This window comes from Moschus berezovskii, chromosome 25 (assembly GCF_049115385.1).
Source record: "Moschus berezovskii isolate FMDL1 chromosome 25, NW_MosBer_1.0, whole genome shotgun sequence".
In the NCBI taxonomy this organism is placed as follows: Eukaryota; Metazoa; Chordata; class Mammalia; order Artiodactyla; family Moschidae; genus Moschus; species Moschus berezovskii.
Genome location: NC_142484.1, coordinates 40,117,066 through 40,136,541, shown reverse-complemented (window position 1 = coordinate 40,136,541; position 19,476 = coordinate 40,117,066). Strand labels below are relative to the sequence as shown.

The following is a 19,476-nucleotide window of genomic DNA, read 5'->3' as shown; positions in this document are numbered from 1 at the left end:
GTCTGTGACCGTGGGCAGGTTACTAAACTTTAAAGCCTGCTTACCTGGATTCTTTATCCGGAGATAAGAAAGCGTTTTATTGTTGCTGTGGTTTTTGTCTTTATTTTTTTTAGTTATTTGCTTCTTTTATTTGGGGCTGTGCTGAGTCTTGGTTGCTGGGCGGGGGCTTTCTCTAATTGCGGCGAGCAGGGGCCCCTCTCCATTGCCGTGCGTGAACTTCTGACTGCAACGGCTTCTCGTGAAGCCGAGGACCGGCTCTAGACATCTGGGCTTCAGTAGCTGTGATGCACTGACTTGGCTGCTCTGCGGCATGTGGGATCCTCCCGGGCCAGGGACTCAATCCCCGTGCCCTGCATTGGCAGGTGGATTTTTAACCGCTGGACCACCAGGGCAGTCCCTGGTCTCATTTTTTAAGCTGGGGAAAAGTAATAAAGTTATATGAGGTAGGGATGATTCTATAGAAAAGATGAGATTGGTGGCAGAGTGTGGAGTCTGGGGGTGGACGGGCCGAGTCAGCCAGGGGATGAGAGTCCAGTGTCCACCACTGGCGCTTCATCCAAGATGGGAGCACAGAGCCCACCCACACAGAGGGAGGGCTGTGGCCGGGCCCAGATGCTGACAGGTGTAGATGTCGTGAGGGAGTCGGTGGGAGCGCTCCTGGAGGACAGGGTCATCGGCTGAGAGTGAGGATGGGGACCGGGGGGGTGCAGGTTTGAGGCATAGGAGGCAGGACCTGGAATGTCCCAACTCGGAGCTAGAGAGTGGTTGTTGGGTGGCTTCACGGACCCCCTTCAGGTTACTGGCCATGGGTTTAACTTAGGTCATGAGTTTCACTCACCCGTGATTTTCTCTGGCCAGTTTCCACTGTCTGAATACAGGGCAGGAAGACGCAGAGAGAAGGATTTAATCAGAGTTGAGATTTTGCAGGCAAGCGAGAGAAAGAGAAGGAAAGGGCTGGAGAGTGTCCTCAAGGGGATGATTGCAATGATGCGTCGTGAGGTCTAGGCCAGGTAAGAAAGGACAGATGAGGGTCTGGCGGAGAGGAGGGCTGAGAGCGTGGTGTGGACCGTGGACAGTAGGTCCTGGTGAGGCCTGAGAATTGCTGAGTTGGGTACCGGATGGAATAAGCAGGAAAGGGAAGAGATAATCAGAAAGTCAAGGGTTCAAAGCTGGGATTGTGAAGGAAGTATTGCTGTTGAGACGGGACCACTGAAACAGCCCATTCAAGGGTCAGCTATGTGGACAGAGGGCCCCCCTGGTGGCTGAGCTGGTTCCTGAAATGCAGGAACCTGGGTTCGATCCCTGGGTTGGGAAGATCCCCTGAAGAAGGGAAAGGCTACCCACTCCAGTATTCTGTCTAGTCCATGGGGTCGCAAAGAGTCCGACACGACTGAGCAACTTGCTCTTCACATGGGCAGAGGCGAATCATCTAGAACAAAAGAGGTGAATGTCTCGCCTACTTCTCCCCCATTTAGATCATCCTGAATACCACATTCGGTCCCAGATAAGATACTTTGAGGGTCGTAAATTATCGTAAATTGCCTAACGTGCCTTTGGAAAACAATGACCACAGCAGGTATCACGGTTATCATTCTCCAATAACCACAACAGGAGCAAAGGCTCAGCCTGGTGGGGAGAAGGTGTAAGGACTGCAGGGTCACAGGGGTGCGGAACTCCCTCCAGAAACCTGCAAGGTGTTCTTACAGAGGAGGGACCGGGCTTGTTTCTGTACATTTCTTCTCTTGTTTCGCCCCAGGAAGAACCAGTTGACAGAATGTTAAAGGAGGAAGTTTTTGGCTCAGAATAGATCTGAGCTTACCCGCAGTGCATGAGACGCTCTGTGAGAACGATTTCAAGCTCGGACTGCGTGGTGTCTGGGTGGTGCTGTCATAGAAGGAAGTGAAGCATCAGTTGTCTTCTAAGAAGCCTCCCTCCATTCAGACCTCTGAAGATCCTCGTGTGGCTGGCAGGGTAGCAGACAAGAGATCTGAGGGCAGAGATCTGAGGGCTTCGAGAAGTCAAGGAACCTGTCCCAGGTCACAGAGCATCTGGCAGGACAGCGAGCTGACCCTGAGTCTGCTGACTCCAAGGCCAGACTGCTTTCTGCATTTACTTGTGGATGACACAGGGGAATGCGTTTGGCTTTGAGAGCACGTTTCTTTGGCTTCCTGTTTCCAGGGCTCCCTGCTTATCTAGTGAAGTCAGTAGTCATTCTGTGATTCCCCATAGAGAAGCCTTGCTATTCGTGTGAGAAGGTTAAATAAACTAGGATGTAAGAGGCTCCTCAAATTATCATTAAAATCGGTTTATAGTCTCACAGACACACTCCCACAGTCCTGGGGTGAACCTTTGGGCAGGGATGTACGTCAGCCAAGAGGAATGTGTCCTTAAGTGGGAAAGATGAGGAGTTGACACTTGCTTGTTTTAACTTTTTAATAAGCTGAAGCAGATGTTGCTGTGAATGCTGTAGGTGGGGAGTGAGCTGGTCTCCTGGGATTATAGTAGCCCCATGATGGGGTGCCCAGCCTGGGCAGCCAGTGAGTCAGCCCCCCTGAGGCCAGACAGCATGTATTTTAAGAAAGAGCCTTGGGAAACATTGATTCCGGCCTTCAACATCCTCGTCTCTTTTCAAAAGTCCTGCAAGTAAAAGCTCCACCAGCTTGCTTCAATCCACTCCTCTTAAGAGTTTTTGGCAGAACAAAAAAAGTTACTGTGGCTCAGATGCTGCCCTAGGGTGTGGCCCCTGGGGGAGACCCATGAGGGCAGAAGGAATCTCCATGTTACCTGCAAACCACAGCAGTGAGCCACTGTGCATGTCCAGCTCAGAGCTGACACACAGCCTGGTGTTCCCATGGCAAAGACCAGTCCTTACATGCTTCCCACTCTCTCCCTGCCCTGCGCTGGACCCCGGAGTGATGCACCTGAGTCATAGGCTTTTCGTGATGGCTTCCACATGTGTTTTTCATTTCTGTTACTTACAGCAGAGTCTATTCTAAGTTTGCACCTGGAGCCCCAGTTCTGTCTGATGTTTGGCCTGGGCTGGACAGGCGTTTGATGTCTGAAGCAGCGGCTTCAGCCTTTATGCAGGCCGTGAGAGGAAGTCACCCCCATTCTCTAGCTCCCCAAACTCTAAATATAGAGATTTCTAAACTCTCGTAAGAGTGATAACAAAAAAGGGAGATATTAGATTTTTTAAAACGTGACTTTTAAAAAAAGAAAGTCATCTGTGTCTTAGCTCCAGGAAAATGTCTTTTTGAGAGTCTCCATCTTTCTCTCTGGTTTTCTATCTCTCTCTCTCTCACACACACACACACCATCCTACACCAGAGACCTGGGGTTCACGCCACAGTGGGACTAGCACAGAATGACTTCCATCACATTCTACTGGTTAAAGCAAATCACAGGTCCACACCCGATTCCAAGGGGGAAAGGTAACACAGGGGTCTAAATATCAGGAGGCATGGTTCATTGGGAGCCACCAAGGTAACAGACAACCACACCCCATCCAGCCTGGGAGGGACAAGGAACGGGGCAGCCAGCATTACCAGAGGCTGTGCCCCAGAAATGGAAGAAGCGCAGAGAAAAAGAATAACATCCTTCCACAGAGAAACAGGGAGGTGCAGCATACACAATTGGTAGTCAGTTATTGAGTACCTGCTCTATATAAGACGGTATGTCAAGTGTAGTTGGCAATCCTCCGAGAAATAAACAGTCTGCTCTCAAGGATCTATGAATGCAGAGATATTCTTATCTGCCTCCTGGAGTTCAGATCTCACCTCTAAGCTTTCTCAGCCTCCGAGTCTCTTTAAGAAGAATTCTAGGGTGGGAATATGAATTTGGGAGTTACCAGTTCATAGGTGGTATGTAAGGTCGAGGGCTTCCCTGGTGGCTCAGACAGAAAAGGATCAGCCTGCAATGCAGGAGGTCTGGGTTTGATCCCTGGGTCGGGAAGATCCCCTGGAGAAGGGAATGGCTACCCACTCCAATATTCTTGCCTAGAGAATCCCAAGGACAGAGGATCCTGGTGGGCTGCAGTCCATGGGATCGCCAAGAGTCAGACACGACGGAGCAACTCACAGACACACAGACACACACACACACACGAGTGCACATGTGTAAGGTCAAGGGCATGATGGGGTTCACCTAGGAAAAGAGAGTGGAGAGAGCAGAGAGTGTGTCTTAATACTGATTTTGAAACTGTGCCCTGTGAATAACTGCAAGTTAATCTGCAGACTTCATAATTCTGTGTAATCATGGACTTCTACACGATGAAGGGTTTTTTATTCTGAAGTTACTAAAGACCTAGGTTTACAAAGCATATTACAGGACACTTTTCTATGCAATATTCTAACTTGTGTCTGTGTTTAGTTGTAAAAACATTTTGTAATGCTGCATTCAGTGAGAGTTGGACTGTGAAGAAAGCTGATCGCCGAAGAATTGATGCTTTTGAACTGTGGTGTTGGAGAAGACTCTTGAGAGTCCCTTGTACTGCAAGGAGATCTAACCAGTCTATTCTAAAGAAGATCAATCCTGGGTGTTCGACTGATGCTAAAGCTGAAACTCCAATACTTTGGCCACCTCATGCGACGAGTTGACTCACTGGAAAAGACTCTGATGCTGGGAAAGGTTGGGGGCAGGAGGAGAAGGGGATGACAGAGAATGAGATGGCTGGATGGCATCACCGACTCTGTGGACATGAGTTTGAGGGAACTCCGGGAGTTGGTGATAGACAGGGAGGCCTGGCGTGCTGTGATTCATGGGGTCGCGGAGAGTCGGACACGACAGAGCGACTGAACTGAACTGAACTGAACTGAATGCTGCATTCTAGTTCTGATTCAGTTTATGTTAAAATTGAGTCCTCAAACTTGCAAAACAGGCGTGCTGTGAGTGAGCATGCTTGGAATGAGTTTTCTTGGTTTTTCAGCTGAGGGTGAAGGTGGCCAGGCCTCTGGACCAGCTGAATTTTATAGCTTTCAAGCCCTTCCTCTGTGTCCCACCCCTTGAACCTTTGAGCCATGCCAGGAGGTAACTTCTGTCTGAGCCTTAACTCCTGGCTTTTCCTTCTTTAATAAAATTTCCTCCAGTGTTCAGTAAAAAAAAAAAAAATAACTGTAAGTTAATCTGCTCAACAAAATTTGGGAATACACTGTGAAAGTCACTCAGTCGTGTCTGACTCCTTTCGACCCCATAGACTATACAGTCCATGGAGTTCTCCAGACCAGGATACTGGAGTGGGTAGCCTTTCCATTCTCCAGGGGATCTTTCCAACCCAGGGATGGAACCCAGGTCTCCCGCATTGCAGGCGGATTCTTTACCAGCTGAGCCACCAGGGAAGCCCAGGAGTACACTAGGATATTGCTGGTAGGAACGGCAAGGAGAGTAAAAGGTTTTGTTCCTTGTGCTAGCACTGATTGCTAGGATTCTAAGGCCTCTCTAAGCACCACTGGAAATGGGGTTGTGGCTGATCAGCAGTGTCTGCCCTGAGCAGGGCAGTGCGGCGTGGCAGTACGTGCGCCACACTTTAACCCTCCCGGATCTGTGTCTAGCCTGTGGCCTCAGCTTCTGTGACTCCATGACCACCCACGTGTGCTGGTCCTTCTGCAACTCCTAAAGCTCAGTAGCAACTCAGAGGCCAAAGGATCCTGGAGGCTGAAGACTTCTCATCTCCAGGTGTTCAGGATGTTTCAAGAACTACACCAAGCCTGTCTGTTGGATCCATGTGAAATTACAGCTGCTTCTTCTGAGTTACAAATCATGGACGATGCTCCCATGACACCCTCCACCCCCATGCCCACCCCCCACCCACGCTGGAACAAAGCAGTGGATCAAAGACACGAAGGCATATGAATACTGACCTATGGTTCCCAAACCTGGCCTGGCATTAGATTCACCCGGAGAGGTATCAATCATATAGACTCCAAGGACTTCCCTAGTGGTCCAATGGTTGAGGACCCGTCTGCCAATGCAGAGGACCTGGTTTTAATCCCTGGTATGGGAAGATCCCATTCTCAGTGAAGCAGCTAAGCCCGTGGCCTGCAACTACTGAGCCTGAGCTCTGGAACCCTCAGGCCACAGCTACTGAAGTTCAAGCAGCACAGAGCATATGCTCCATAGCAAGAGAAGCCACACCTCAACCAGAGAATCGTCCCCCTCGCCACAACTAGAGAAAGCCTGAGCGCAGTAGCAAAGACCCAGTACAGCCAAAAATAAGTATTAATAGAAAGGTAAATCAGTTGTTTCTCTTGGTCAGGGTGTTTCTTATGAAAAACTTCCTGTGGAATACAGAAGGTCACATCACCCTCCCCAACAAATTTGTCTACTTTTTCCAAAATTTGACTTTTCCAACTGGACCCATGAGGGAATGTATTTTTGGCAAAAAGATAAGAACAGGAGGTACGGATCGCTTCCTCCTGGGAACTGAGCTTTCTTTTCAGCACTGAGGTGAGAAGCTCTGAGAAAGCGGAGAGCAACACAAGGAAATAATGGAGCTAATCATGCTTTTCCAGGGCGTTTGAGTAATGACTGCATGCCCAGAGCTTGACTAAACCCTGTAATGAAATTCCAAAGAAATAAAAGACATGCACAGTGTCCTCGTGATTCTTACAGGTCTTCCAATGAGCCAACATTTTGAACAGGAAGTAATTAGGGAAGAATTAAGTGCTCGACTGTTCAGTATTGGCCCTCTGTTCAATAGAAATTCAGAGAAAGGAGCAATCAGGGGTGACTGGAGAGAGATGGAAAGTAAACAAAGGCAGGGTCAAATGTGAGTAAGCCACAGGAGAGGGTTCATTCCACATGGATGATACATCATGAGGATGGCAAGGAGTAGGCAAAGACTCTGGAGGACTGGTCCCACGGAGATGGATGTTTATTGGCTCAAAATAAAGTTAAGTAGGTATAGGGGCTTCCCAGGTGGTGCAGTGGTAAAGAATCCTCCTGCCAATGCAGGAAACGCAGGAGACTCAAAGTTCAATCCTCGGGTCAGGAAGATCCCCTGGAGATGGACATGGCAACCCACTCCAGTATTCTCAACTGGGAAATTCCATGGACAGAGGAGCCTGGCAGGCTACAGTCCATGGGTCACACAGAGTTGGACACGACTGAGCACACAAGCACAAGGAAGCTTAGAGGGAGGAACAGCAGGACCCATTCTAGCTTTTCTGGCCTCTGAAGAAACAGGACTGTTTCCCAGTCTCGGCCTGGCACGGCTAATTGTTGACAGTCCAGCTTCTATGTTTTCCCACCCGAACAGGAGCCGGATGCTGTGAAACAACAGACTCTCATGCTCGTGAGGACTCTGTCTGCGGTTACAGAGAGAGCTGGAAGGCGGTAGCAAAATGCAAACCAGCATCGAGCTCTCTAGGACCCTGTTAGCTTCTATCCTGACCAAGCGGGTTGAATAGAGGCCAGAATGTGATGGAGGAAGTTCACTTAACTGGGGAGATGGATTCAGTGGCGCCAACTGGTTATTTCCATTTCATTTTCCCCCAAGAGGTGGATTGTATTACCTGGTATCAAAATAGGAATAAAATTATTCCCAGACCTGAAAGTCTCATATTATAGCAGAGGAGAGGAAAGAATAGATTAATGAATTGATAACAATACTGATAAAATGACAATAACCCTTTTTTACTTATTACCTGCTATGCGCAGACTAATATGAGCTCTCGTACAATATTAATTCATTTAATTTTCACAACAGCCCTCTAGGGTGGCTACTGTTATAAGCTTTATTTGAGGGGATGAGGAAACTGAAGCTTACAAAGTATAAGTAGCTCTCTAAGAAAGGGGGCCTGGAGGCTCAAGAGGGAGGGAGTGTATGTATAATTATGGCTGATTTGCATTGTTGTACAGCAGAAACAAACACAACATCGTAAACAAATTTTCCTCCAATTAAAAAATAAATTTAAAAAAAAGAAATAAAAAGAAAGGGGGCCATATTAAGGCCCCACCCATTAACAACAGTAGTTAAAAGCATCAACTCTAGATTTATAATGCCTGAGTTTGATAGCCATTCCCTTCTGTAGGGGCTCTTCCCAACCCGGGGATCAAACGTTGGTCTCCTGCATTGCAGGCAGATTCCTTACTGTCTGAGCCACCAGAGAAGCCCTTCGTTAAGACCCCTCCCCCTAACAATGGTTGTTAAAAGCACTGCCTCCAGAGCTATAATGCCTGAGTTTGAACCTCTCGCCTGCCCCTTATTAACAAGCTACTTAATTTATCTGTGCCTCAGTGTCCTCACTTCCAAGATGCATTTTTAATATTTAACTTGTAGAATGCTTCTGCTTAATGAATGAGGCAAGCCATGTAAATGTTATAACTGGGTAACAGTAAGCATGCTGCTGCTGCTGCTAAGTCACTTCAGTCGTGTCCGACCCTGTGTGACCCCATAGACGGAAGCCCACCAGGCTCCCCCGTCCCTGGGATTCTCCAGGCAAGAACACTGGAGTGGGTTGCCATTTCCTTCTCCAATGTGTGCAAGTGAAAAGTGAAAGTGAAGTTGCTCAGTCGTGTCCAACCCTTAGCGACCCCACGGACTGCAGCCTATCAGGCTCCTCCATCCATGGGATTTTCTAGGCAAGAGTACTGGAGTGGCTTGCCATTGCCTTCTCCGAATAGTAAGCATGAATGTTTGCTATTATGAATAAAAATAATAATTCAGGCAGTTTCCAAAGTCACTGTTCTTTAGGCCCTGCTTTAGTGCTCCCCCTGTTCATGCATTCAATTAAATATCCATGAATATATCCATCTTTTTCTTCCATAGTCCCCCACTCATCCATCCCCACTGTTCCAATAGTACCTTCCTTCTCTTCCCCAGTTTCTCTTCCCAGCTACTACTCTTAAGAAATAAAAACAACAGCCCTGGCAGCATGGCTGTGAGCCATGTCCACTTTCAGATCCCTGGTATGTGCAATCAGTCCTTTCACCTATCCAGTTTAGCTCTCCCCACCCCAACCCCCACCTGACAGAGAGGCATTCTGTGTATCCTTGTAAATATGTGCACGAGAGCTCCGTTTTCTGTAGTTGCTTCAGCGCAGTATTATGGGGGCCTTCAGTTCAGTTCAGTTGCTCAGTCGTGTCCAACTCTTTGTGACCCCATGGACTGCAGCACGCCAGGCCTCCCTGTCCATCACCAACTGCCAGAATTTACTCAAACTCATGTCCATCGAGTTTGCGATGCCATCCAACCATCTCATCCTCTGTCTTCCCCTTCTCCTCCTGCCCTCAATCTTTCCCAGCATCAGGCTCTTTTCAAATGAGTCAGCCCTTCACATCAGGTGACCAAAGTACAGTTTAAGCTTCAACATCAGTCCTTCCAATATATATTCAGGACTGATTTCCTTTAGGATGGACTGGTTGGATCTCCTTGAAGTCCAAGGGACTCTCAAGAGTCTTCTCCAACACCACAGTTAAAAAGCATCAATTCTTCAGCGATCAGCTTTCTTTGTAGTCCGACTCTCACATCCATACATGACTACAGGAAAAACCAAAGCCTTAACTAGATGGACCTTTGTTGACAAAGTAATGTCTCTGCTTTTTAATATGCTATCTAGGTTGGTCATAACTTTTCTTCCAAGGAGTAAGCTTCTTTTAATTTCATGGCTGCAATCGCCATCTGCAGTAATTTTAGAGCCCCCCAAAATAAAGTCTGCCACTGTTTCCACTGTTTCCCCATCTATTTGCCATGAAGTGATGGGACCAAATGCCATGATCTTTGCTTTCTGAATGTTAAGCTTTAAGCCAACTTTTTCACTCTTCTCTTCCACTTTCATCAAGAGGCTCTTTAGTTCTTCTTCACTTTCTGCCATAGGGTGGTGTCATCTGAATATCTGAGGTTATTGATATTTCTCCTGGCAATCTTGATTCCAGCTTGTGCTTCGTCCAGCCCAGCGTTTCTCATGATGTACTCTGCATATAAGTTAAATAAGCAGGGTGACAATATACAGACTTGACGTACTCCTATTCCTATTTGGAACAAGCCTGTTGTTCCATGTCCAGTTCTAACTGTTGCTTCCTGACGTGCACACAGATTTCTTAAGAGGCAGGTCAGGTGGTCTGGGATTCCCATCTCTTTCAGAATTTTCCACAGTTTATTGTGATTCATACAGTCACAGGCTTTGGCATAGTCAATAAAACAGAAATAGATGTTTTTCTGGAACTCTTTTGCTTTTTCGATGATCCAGAGGATGTTGGCAATTTGATCTCTGGTTTCTCTGCCTTTTCTAAATCCAGCTTGAGCATCTGGAAGTTCGCGGTTCACATACTATTGAAGCCTGGCTTGGAGAATTTTGAGCGTTACTTTACCAGCGTGTGAGATGAGTGCAGTTGTGTGGTAGTTTGAGCATTCTTTGGCATTACTTTTCTTAGGGATTGATTTTCTTAGGGGTGGGCCTTACAGACCCACCATCCTGAGAGCATTACCCCGTGCAGAAGTGAAAATGTTCTTGTGGGACACATTTCTCAGTACAGAAATGAGAACTGGAAACTTGCCCAAGGATAGAAAATCACTGAATTTTAAGGTCAGCCCACTGATACTGACTTTTTCAGGGGCCACACGTATAGCATCTCTTGTGTTTTGCTCTTGGAGCTGGAAGGAAGCCTTTGATGATGTCATCGCCCTCCACCCTCCCTTGCTCCCTCAGCTGCAGACCCACCGACCCTCCTGCTCCTCCTTCCACAGGTCATGTCTGTTACAGCTGCAGAGCCTTCATGCTTGCTGTTTTTCCAGCCTCGAAAATCCCTTCATTTTCACGACTATTTTCTTCTCATCATTCAGACCTGGAGCTGGGTCCACACACCCAGGCGGGGTCAAGTATTGAGGCCTCTACAAGGCAGAACGTTGGAACTGAGATGCAGAAAACTGCAAGTTTTGAATGGTTGGACCTTCCATGAAGAAGAAATAGGATCTGCTCACCAACCCCAGGGGAATAGCAAGGAGCTGGGGGATCGGGTGGAGTAGGGAGGAGAGGAATGTCTTTTGGAAGAAAGCAAACACTGAGTCTCACCATGGGTGGACTTGAGAGTCCACAATTATAATATCCATATGAAACAGAAATTCCCAAGTTAAGAAACAGGTATGAAAGTGTCCCCTACCAGTGACACGGCTGGAGGACCTGGCAGAGGGAGAACAAACTTCTCTGTAGTGACACGCCCACCACCCATGCCTGTGGAATTCCTTGAAGGAAAAAACAATTCTGTAATGAAGTTAATTGTGATTCACAGTAAGCCACACAGAAACAAGCCACCATGTGGGAAGATAAGAAACTAAAGGAAGAATTAGAACCCCAAGGAAAGGAACATTCTGAGAGGCTGTAAAGTGGTTACACTGAGATGTAATAAAGAGATGTGTTTTACAAGAATGAAGTAATAGGGAAAGTACACAGTACTTTAAAAAATGGCAAGCAGATTTGAAAAAGAAACAGCTCAAACTTCTGAAAAGGAAAAACAGAGTCACAGAAATTCAGCGGAGTGCACTAGTGTTAGCTCAAGACACGGTCAGAAAACCCAAATCTTTAAAAATCACTGCCTGCAGGCATTTCAGAGACCCTTCTTTCCTACTGCTGGCGATCCAAAAAGAGTTGGGAAACCAGGTGTTTTATCAGGAAAGACTGTTTTTTCTCTGAGCTGCCGTTGATGAAAAGAGCCTTTCTCTCAAGGGAAGGAAAGGATAGAGACTGGAGCCCCCAGATCTGAGCCCCATCGTTGCAGGCCAGAGGGGATGTTGCGGTTCTAGGCATCCCCGTGGTACACTTGCTCTCTTTGTGTCTTCGTGTCTCCTTCATGTTTCACTCATTCACACGCGCATATCATGCAGTCTCTTCTTACTCTACTGCGTTCATTTCGTTAGGCTCAAGCACACTGATTTTTAATGTGTTTGAGCCCAATGAAATGGTGGGCGGGGGATAATCCTAAAAACAAATGATTCTGTCAGGATAAGTGATGGGGGCTGCTCTGGTGGTCCAGTGGTCAGGAATCAGCCTTGCAATGCAAGGAACACCGGTTCAGTCTCTGGTCCAGGAAGACCCCACACGCCTCAGGGCAGCTGAGCCCGTGTGCCCCAAGTAATGAGCCCGCGCTCTGGATGCGAAGAGCTGCAACTCCTGTCGCAACTGCTAAAGCCCGAGAGCCTGTGGCCCACCAGAGAGGCCGGCGCCACAAGTCCACACACTGCAACTAGAGGGTAGCCCCCACTTGCCACAGCTAGAGAAAGCCTGCCCACAGCAGTGAAAAGTCAGCACAGCCAGAAGTAAATAATTAAAAAAAAAAAAAAAACGTAAGTTATGTAAAAGAAAAAAATATCTGCATGTACATGCATCAGGCTGTTAACAGTGTCTACAGTCAAGGCATGAGGTTGCCAGGATTTTCGCTGTCAGTCATTTCTATAATATTTGATTGTGTGCAGGCATTTCTTTTGAAATTAGAAAAAGCAATGGATTTCTTTTTAAATAATGAGTTATGCAGCAATTCTTTCTCAAAGACAGTTCCTTGCGTTTTTTTAAAAACTAAAGAAGCAAAGAAGCAAGCAAACATCCCAGGCTTCACCGTCTGGTAAAGTGAGTGTTGGTCTGATCTAGGCTTCTGCAGACAATAAAGTAATTCACGTACTCAAAATAAGCCTAGTAAGTAGACACAGTTATTGTCCTGTCCCACTAAAATATAAGTTCCAGGGAGAGACCTTTGTCTCTTATCGTCACTGCTGTATCTCAAGCGCTCGGAACGAAGCCTGGCTACAGCATGGACGCTCAGTGAACATTTCCTGAACGAGGGCACAGACAGGGAAACGGGGGTACAGAGCGCTTAGGGATCTTGTCCAAGGTCACACCTCTAACAATGGTGAAGCCAAGCTGTGAACCAGGTGGTCTAACTCCAGAACCCACTCTCTGATTTGGAGAATCTCTGCACCTTTTCTTCTACATGAAAGAAAAGACTGTCCAACCTACTCCAGATACCTTCTTGATGCAGCAGGCAAGGAGGACAAAGGGGAGGAAGGTCGTGGAAACTAGTCTATCAACACTTCACATATCCGTGTCTCCCCTCTCCACCCTGTTCTCAGGCAGAGTTAATGAGCCACCCAATCTCAGCATCAGGGAGGCAATGGAGGGATCAGCCATCAGCTCCCATTTGCCAGACTCTCTAGCCACTCTCAGCAAGGGAGGTGCCTTCTGTTTTATATTCTCTTTTTATTAAAATATAATTGACATGTAACATTGTATAAGTTTAAGGCGTACAGCGTGATACATTACTATATTGCAATATAATTATACCACGTCTATTACATCAGTTATCATTTTCTTTTTTGGTGGGGGGAAAATTCCCCAGCATCTGGGTCTTGGGTGGCATTTCTCAGTTCTTCCTTCTTAATTGCCTAATGGCTAGTGGACCAGTTGCCCCATCCTTCACCAGAATTGGTGTCCCCTGCAGGCCTCTCTGCTGCGAAGTCGCTTCAGTTATGTCCGACTCTGTGCGACCCCATGGACAGCAGCCCACCAGGCTCCCCCGTCCCCGGGATTCTCCAGGCAAGAACACTGGAGTGGGTTGCCATTTCCTTCTCCAATGCATGAAAGTGAAAAGTGAAAGTGAGGCCGCTCAGTCATGTCCGACTGAGTGACCCCATGGACTGCAGCCTACCAGGCTCCTCCATCCATGGGATTTTCTAGGCAAGAGTACTGGAGTGGCTTGCCATTGCCCTCTCCTACAAACTGCAAACCCAGCCAGTGCTGTCGGGCCCCAGGCGAAAAACTGAGCCTCTGGCTCCAAGCTTCTCCCGGTGGTTTTAAACAATGCAAACAAAGGGAAAGCCCTCAGTTTAGGGCATCCTGGCTACAGACCAAGTTTCAAGGTTTTATTTTGAAAGGTTGTAAAGAGCATGAATGTTAGCTCTAAATCCTGATCGTAATGTTTCAAGGAGCTTTCACTCACTGAGTCCCTCTTAGCTGAGACAGTCACTGCTCAGGGTTTTCACATACACTGAATTTTAGGAATGCCTTTTGCAGTGCAATCTGTGTCTTATCTTCCCACCTGGCCCTCCCTAGGAATGTAATCTCACAATCTTAGAATACCTGAGCAAGAAACGACCTTCTTGGATCCAACTTCATCACTTTATAGGTGGAAAAACTGAGACCCAGAAAGAAAATTCTCTCCCCACAGTCAGATAATGATAAAATAAGTAGGAAATGAAGGGAAGCTTAACAATTGCTTGCTCTCTTTCACATCATTCATGAAATCTCTTCCAAGTTCCCATTTAGCCTGTATTTGTCATGTCTTCACTGTGTCCCAGAGTGTGGCCAATACAAAGAAATGACCTGCCTAGACTTCAGTTCTCCCTTGAGACTGTAATATGGACACATAAAATAATCAGAAAATAGTTCAAGGCAGCATTCAACTACTCTTTTATCTATTTACTCATATATTTGCCCATACGTTAATTCATTCAACGGACAGATATTTATTAAACATAGCACTAAGTCAGAAATGCACTTTGCTCTCAAGAAGTTTTTTTTTAATTAATTAATTTTTTATTGAAGGATAATTGCTTTATGGAATTTTGATATTTTCTGTCAAACCTCAACAGCCATAGGTGTACATATATCCCCTCCCTTTTGAACCTCCCTCCCATCTCCCTCCCCACCCCACCCCTCTAGGTTGATTCAGAGCCCCTGTTTGAGTTCCCTGAGCCATACAGCAAATTCCTGTTGGCTATCTATTTTACACATGGTAATGTAAGTTTCCATGTTACTCTCTCCGTACATCTCACCCTCTCCTCCCCTCTCCCCAGGTCCATAAGTCTGTTCTCTATGCTGCTTCTCCATTGCTGCCCTCTAAATAAATTCTTCAGAATCATTTTTCTAGATTCCATACATATGTGTTAGAATATGATGTTTATGTTTCTCTTTTTGACTTACTTCACTCTGTATAATAGGGTCTAGGTTCATCAACCTCATCAGAACTTACTCAAATGCATTCCTTTTTATGGCTGAGTAATAATTGATGCTTTTGAACTGTGGGGCTGGAGAAGACTCTTGAGAGTCCCTTGGACTGCAAGGAGATCCAACCAGTCCATTCTAGAGGAGATCAATCCTGGGTGTTCATTGGAAGGACTGATGCAAAAGCTGAAACTCCAATACTTTGGCCACCTCGTGCGACGAGTTGACTCACTAGAAAAGACTCTGATGCTGGGAGGGATTGGGGGTGGGAGGAGAAGGGGACAACCAAGAATGAGATGGCTGGATGGCATCACCGACTCGATGGACATGAGTTTGAGTGAACTCTGGGAGTTGGTGATGGACAGGGAGGCCTGGCGTGCTGTGATTCATGGGGTCGCAGAGAGTTGGACATGACTGAGCGACTGAAATGAACTGAAATGAACTGAATTGAATAATCCATTGTGTATATATGACACCACTTCTTTATCCATTCATCTGTCATTGGACATCTAGGTTGCTTGCATGTTTTGGCTATTGTAAATAGTGCTTCAATGAACAATGGGATACATATGTCTATTTCAGTTTTGGTTTCCTCAGGGTGTATACCTGGGAGTTGGATTTCTGGGTCATATGGTGGTTTTATTCCTAGTTTTTTAAGGAATCTCCATACCGTCTTCCAGAGTGGCTGTATCAATGTACATTCCCACCAACAGTGCAATAGTGTTCCCTTTTCTCCACACCCTCTCCAGCATTTATTGTTTGTAGACTTTTTGATGAAGGCCATTCTGACTGGTGTGAGGTGATATCTCATTGTTGTTTTGATTTGAATTTCTCTAATAATGAGCGATGTTGAGCATCTTTTCATGTGTTTGTTAACCATCTATATGTCTTCTTTGGAGAATGTCTGTTTAGGTCTTTTCCCCACTTTTTTATTGGGTTGTTTGTTTTTCTGGTATTGAGTCATATGAGCTGCTTGTATATTTTGGAAATTAATCCTTTGTCTCTCAAGAAGTTTTTAATTGACTGGGGAAAAATAGAAATATGCTTAAATAATTATTGCTGAGTTTTGTGTAGATTTAACATCCACCTAGTTAATGGCTCCACCTGCAGTGTCAGTTGAGGTTGATGGGAGAACACAGTGATCAAATGCCTGGGACATTTGCTGCTGCTGCTGCTGCTAAATCACTTCAGTCGTGTCTGACTCTGTGTGACCCCATAGACAGAAGCCCACCAGGCTCCCCTGTCCCTGGGATTCTCCAGGCAAGAACACTGGTGTGGGTTGCAATTCCCTTCTCCAATGTGTGAAAGTGAAAAGTGAAAGTGAAGTCGCTCAGTCGTGTCCGACCCTTAGCGACCCCACGGACTGCAGCCTACCAGGCTCCTCCATCCATGGGATTTTCTCGGCAAGAGTACTGGAGTGGCTTGCCATTTTAGATGGAATTAAAAGTTATGACTTTCTTCGTAGGAAAGAGCTAGCAACTCACTTTTCTAAAGAACCTTCTCTGTACTGGGTGCTTCACTTTTAATTATCACAGCAACCCTGAGGCATAAAGAAACTGAGATTCAGAAAAGTTAACTAACTTGTCCAAAATCACCATCTAGAAAGGAAAAAAATCTAGGCCCACCCCAAACACATCTGACTCCACACTTAGTGGTATTTTTCTCCAGTCTCCACTGCCGGCTCTCCCAGCGTCACTGGAAAGCCCTTTCCTGCCTGTGAACTTATTTGCATTGACTTGGATCCTGGAGTAAAGGAACAGGACTGAGCTATTGTGATACAAAGATTCCTGGCCACAGTGGCCTCTGGAAGAGGAGAGCAGGCCCCCGGGGACAGGGGTGTCCCGTGGGCTGCATGTGACTGGGCACCCTGGGAGGGACAGTGCTCTCTGGCAGGCACCATCCACGCTTCCATTTGTTCACCCCCAAGGGCTGAGCGCGGCAGGCCCAGGGCCCTGGGCAAACGGCCATAGGTGGGTGTGGTCTTCTCACTCGGGTGTCTCAAGCAGATTTGTTCAGAGCAGGGCGCAGGAGGGGCGGTCAGTTCCAGCTCCTTTTTTGAGCAGTGTGCGCCCCGTGGGGAGTGAGACACTTTCCCTGCCCTCAAGGGACCCTGCCCCGGGCCTGCCTGGATCGAGGCTGTCCCCTACGCTGGCTTAGTCTTGCCCTTCTTCCCCTCCCTGACTTCGACTCACAGCCGTTTCGCAAGCCCACAAACACAGACTGGATTTTGTGGCCTTATTGTCCTCCACCCCAGGCTTTCATCATCCAGGGTAGAATTTAGCCAGTTTCATGAGAGAGGGCACAGCAGCCCACTCCAGTATTCTTGCCTGGAGAATCCCCGTGGACAGAGGAGCCTGGCAGGCGATGGTCCATAGGGTCGCAAAGCGACTGAAGTGACTTAAGGCATATGTGAGAGAGGGGCAGTTCGTTAGATGCTTAGGAAGTCCAAGACAGAGCTGTGTGACAGACTGTAGGGTACAGATACTATGGCAGTACACCCAAACAGAGAAATCAGGACGGACCGCAGTAATCGGAGGATCTTCACGGAGGACGTCCGGTCATCCCAGGACGGCTGGAACGTTCAGTCTGTGGGCAAATCAGAGCGGATGTCCCAGGTCAGCCCGTGGGCTGGTGGCTGGGAAAGTGCCTGGGCTTGAAGAGCAGGAGGTTGGGGAGTGAGCCGCGTGCCCTGGAGGAAGCACTCAGGTCTGGCCTCTGACCTCTGAGAGGTCGAGAGGTCGGCAGGTCAGCCTCCATCCTCTGCCCAGCCCCGGGCTTTCTGGCGCCATTTGCCTGTTTGCCCAGGAACTCAGACACACGGGGAAATTGAGGAGGAAGTCCACACTGTTCCTGGAGGGTTTTTGTTTTTTTTCGGTCTGGCCTGGGACTGCCGTCAGGTCAGTGGCCACGGAACGGACACATCATTCTGGCACTTTTGCTCAGAAGTTGCTGCTTCCTGTGACTGTGCTGTTACACGGTGGGCGTCTTCCCCCATCAGGCTAGCACGGCGGCCGCCAGTCTGGCTGCCAGAGCCGGGCACGCCAGGGGACCGTCCGGGGTGGGACCAGGGAGGGAAGGGCCTGCACACACACCCCAGCACCCCCATCGCGGCTGGAGCCCCTTCCACAGCCTCAACGCCAAGCGGAGCTCCGAGGGGCCTGGAATCGCTTCCAGGGACAGCCTCCTTCCGTCCCGCGTTTGACCTGTCTGCCTTATACGGCACTGCAATCTCTGGCCTCCTGACCTCCCCCTGTCGGCTCTCCTTTTTCCCTTAAGGCCACAGAAGATAAGTCGACCTTCATTCCCCGTCCACAGAATGGTCCTTCGTGTCTTTGAAGGTAATCATTCACGCCTCATTCCACTGGGATTTCGTTTTCCAACGCCACAGTCTCCCTTCCTCCAATCTGTGGTTTCCCGTTCCTGCACCTGCAGACGCGTTTCCCTGTCTTCCTGCTGAATCCCTTCCCACCACCCCTGCAGGGTGCGTCAGCCCCTCTTCGGGTCTGTGCTGGAGCTTCAGGGTGAGAGCCTCATCTCTGTCCCTCCACGAGGCTGTGAGGTCCCGGAAGGAGGAACCGTGTCCTCTTCCCTCTTCAGCGGGACTCTGGCTCCTGCCTCCCCGCATCTCCCCAGGCCCTCGACCCCCGTCACTGCCCCTCCCTCTCCCCTCCGTGCTGGCCCCTCTGTCCCATATGCAGACCTCCCATCAAAGCCGAGGCCATCCCTGCGCCCCACACCCGCCACCGGCCGTCTCCCTGCCCTTGTTTGTAGCCAAGCCTCTTCCTTAACGTGCAGACTGGCTCCCCCGCCACCCCTCCGCTGAATGTGCTCTGGCAAAGTGCACGAGTCATCCGAGCCTCACCCCCAGCCACGCTTCCCGTCCTCTGTTTCAGCAGAGGCTCCTTGGGGAGCTGCTCTGCTTCCACTTTGCTGGCCGCGCTTACCCTGGGGGCTCTCCCGGTCCCCTGCCGCTCCCTGGCTGCAGCTGTGCCCGGGGCTCCATCCTCGGCATTGCTCCCCGCTCTGTCCACACGCTCTGCCCAGCCCCTCGCCCAGCCCCACGACCTGAGCTGCACAGCTGTCCATCCATCACCCACTCGAATGCCCTAACACAACGGCCACTTTCCCCTGCCTGCAGCCCCTCAGTGGGCCCTCACTGCCCCCAGACTGTCCAGGCTCTTTCCACAGGCGTGTAAAGGGTGGCCCCTAGAGTCCACCCAGCCTCACCCCCTGACCCCAAGCCTCCCCATCCTCACCCCTCCCAGGCTCCAGCTCTGGTTACCTTCCTTCAGCTCCAGGAAGCCCCCCACCACTGCACACGCGTGTGCTGTTCCCTCTGCCTGAGGCACCCTTCGCCCTCCCTGCCCCACCCCACCTGCTTGGTCTTCCCAGGAGCCTCTGCCCTGCCCCAGGGCAGCACCTCCAGGTCCCCTGCTCCAGAAAGCCCTCACTGCCTCCCCCAGCACAGCTGTCTGCTCCCTTTGAGGCTTCCCACGTACCCAGCACATACCTTTATTATTGCGCTTGTCAAAGGATGTCACCACTGCTTTTT

At 48.6% G+C, this 19,476-nt stretch overlaps 1 protein-coding gene across 1 annotated transcript in view; it reads left to right on the top strand.

Moving 5' to 3' along the window:
- Nucleotides 1-19,476, top strand: part of ME3 (malic enzyme 3) — a 232,382-nt gene that overhangs the window by 180,029 nt on the left and 32,877 nt on the right. The gene's annotated exons all lie outside the window — the stretch shown is intronic.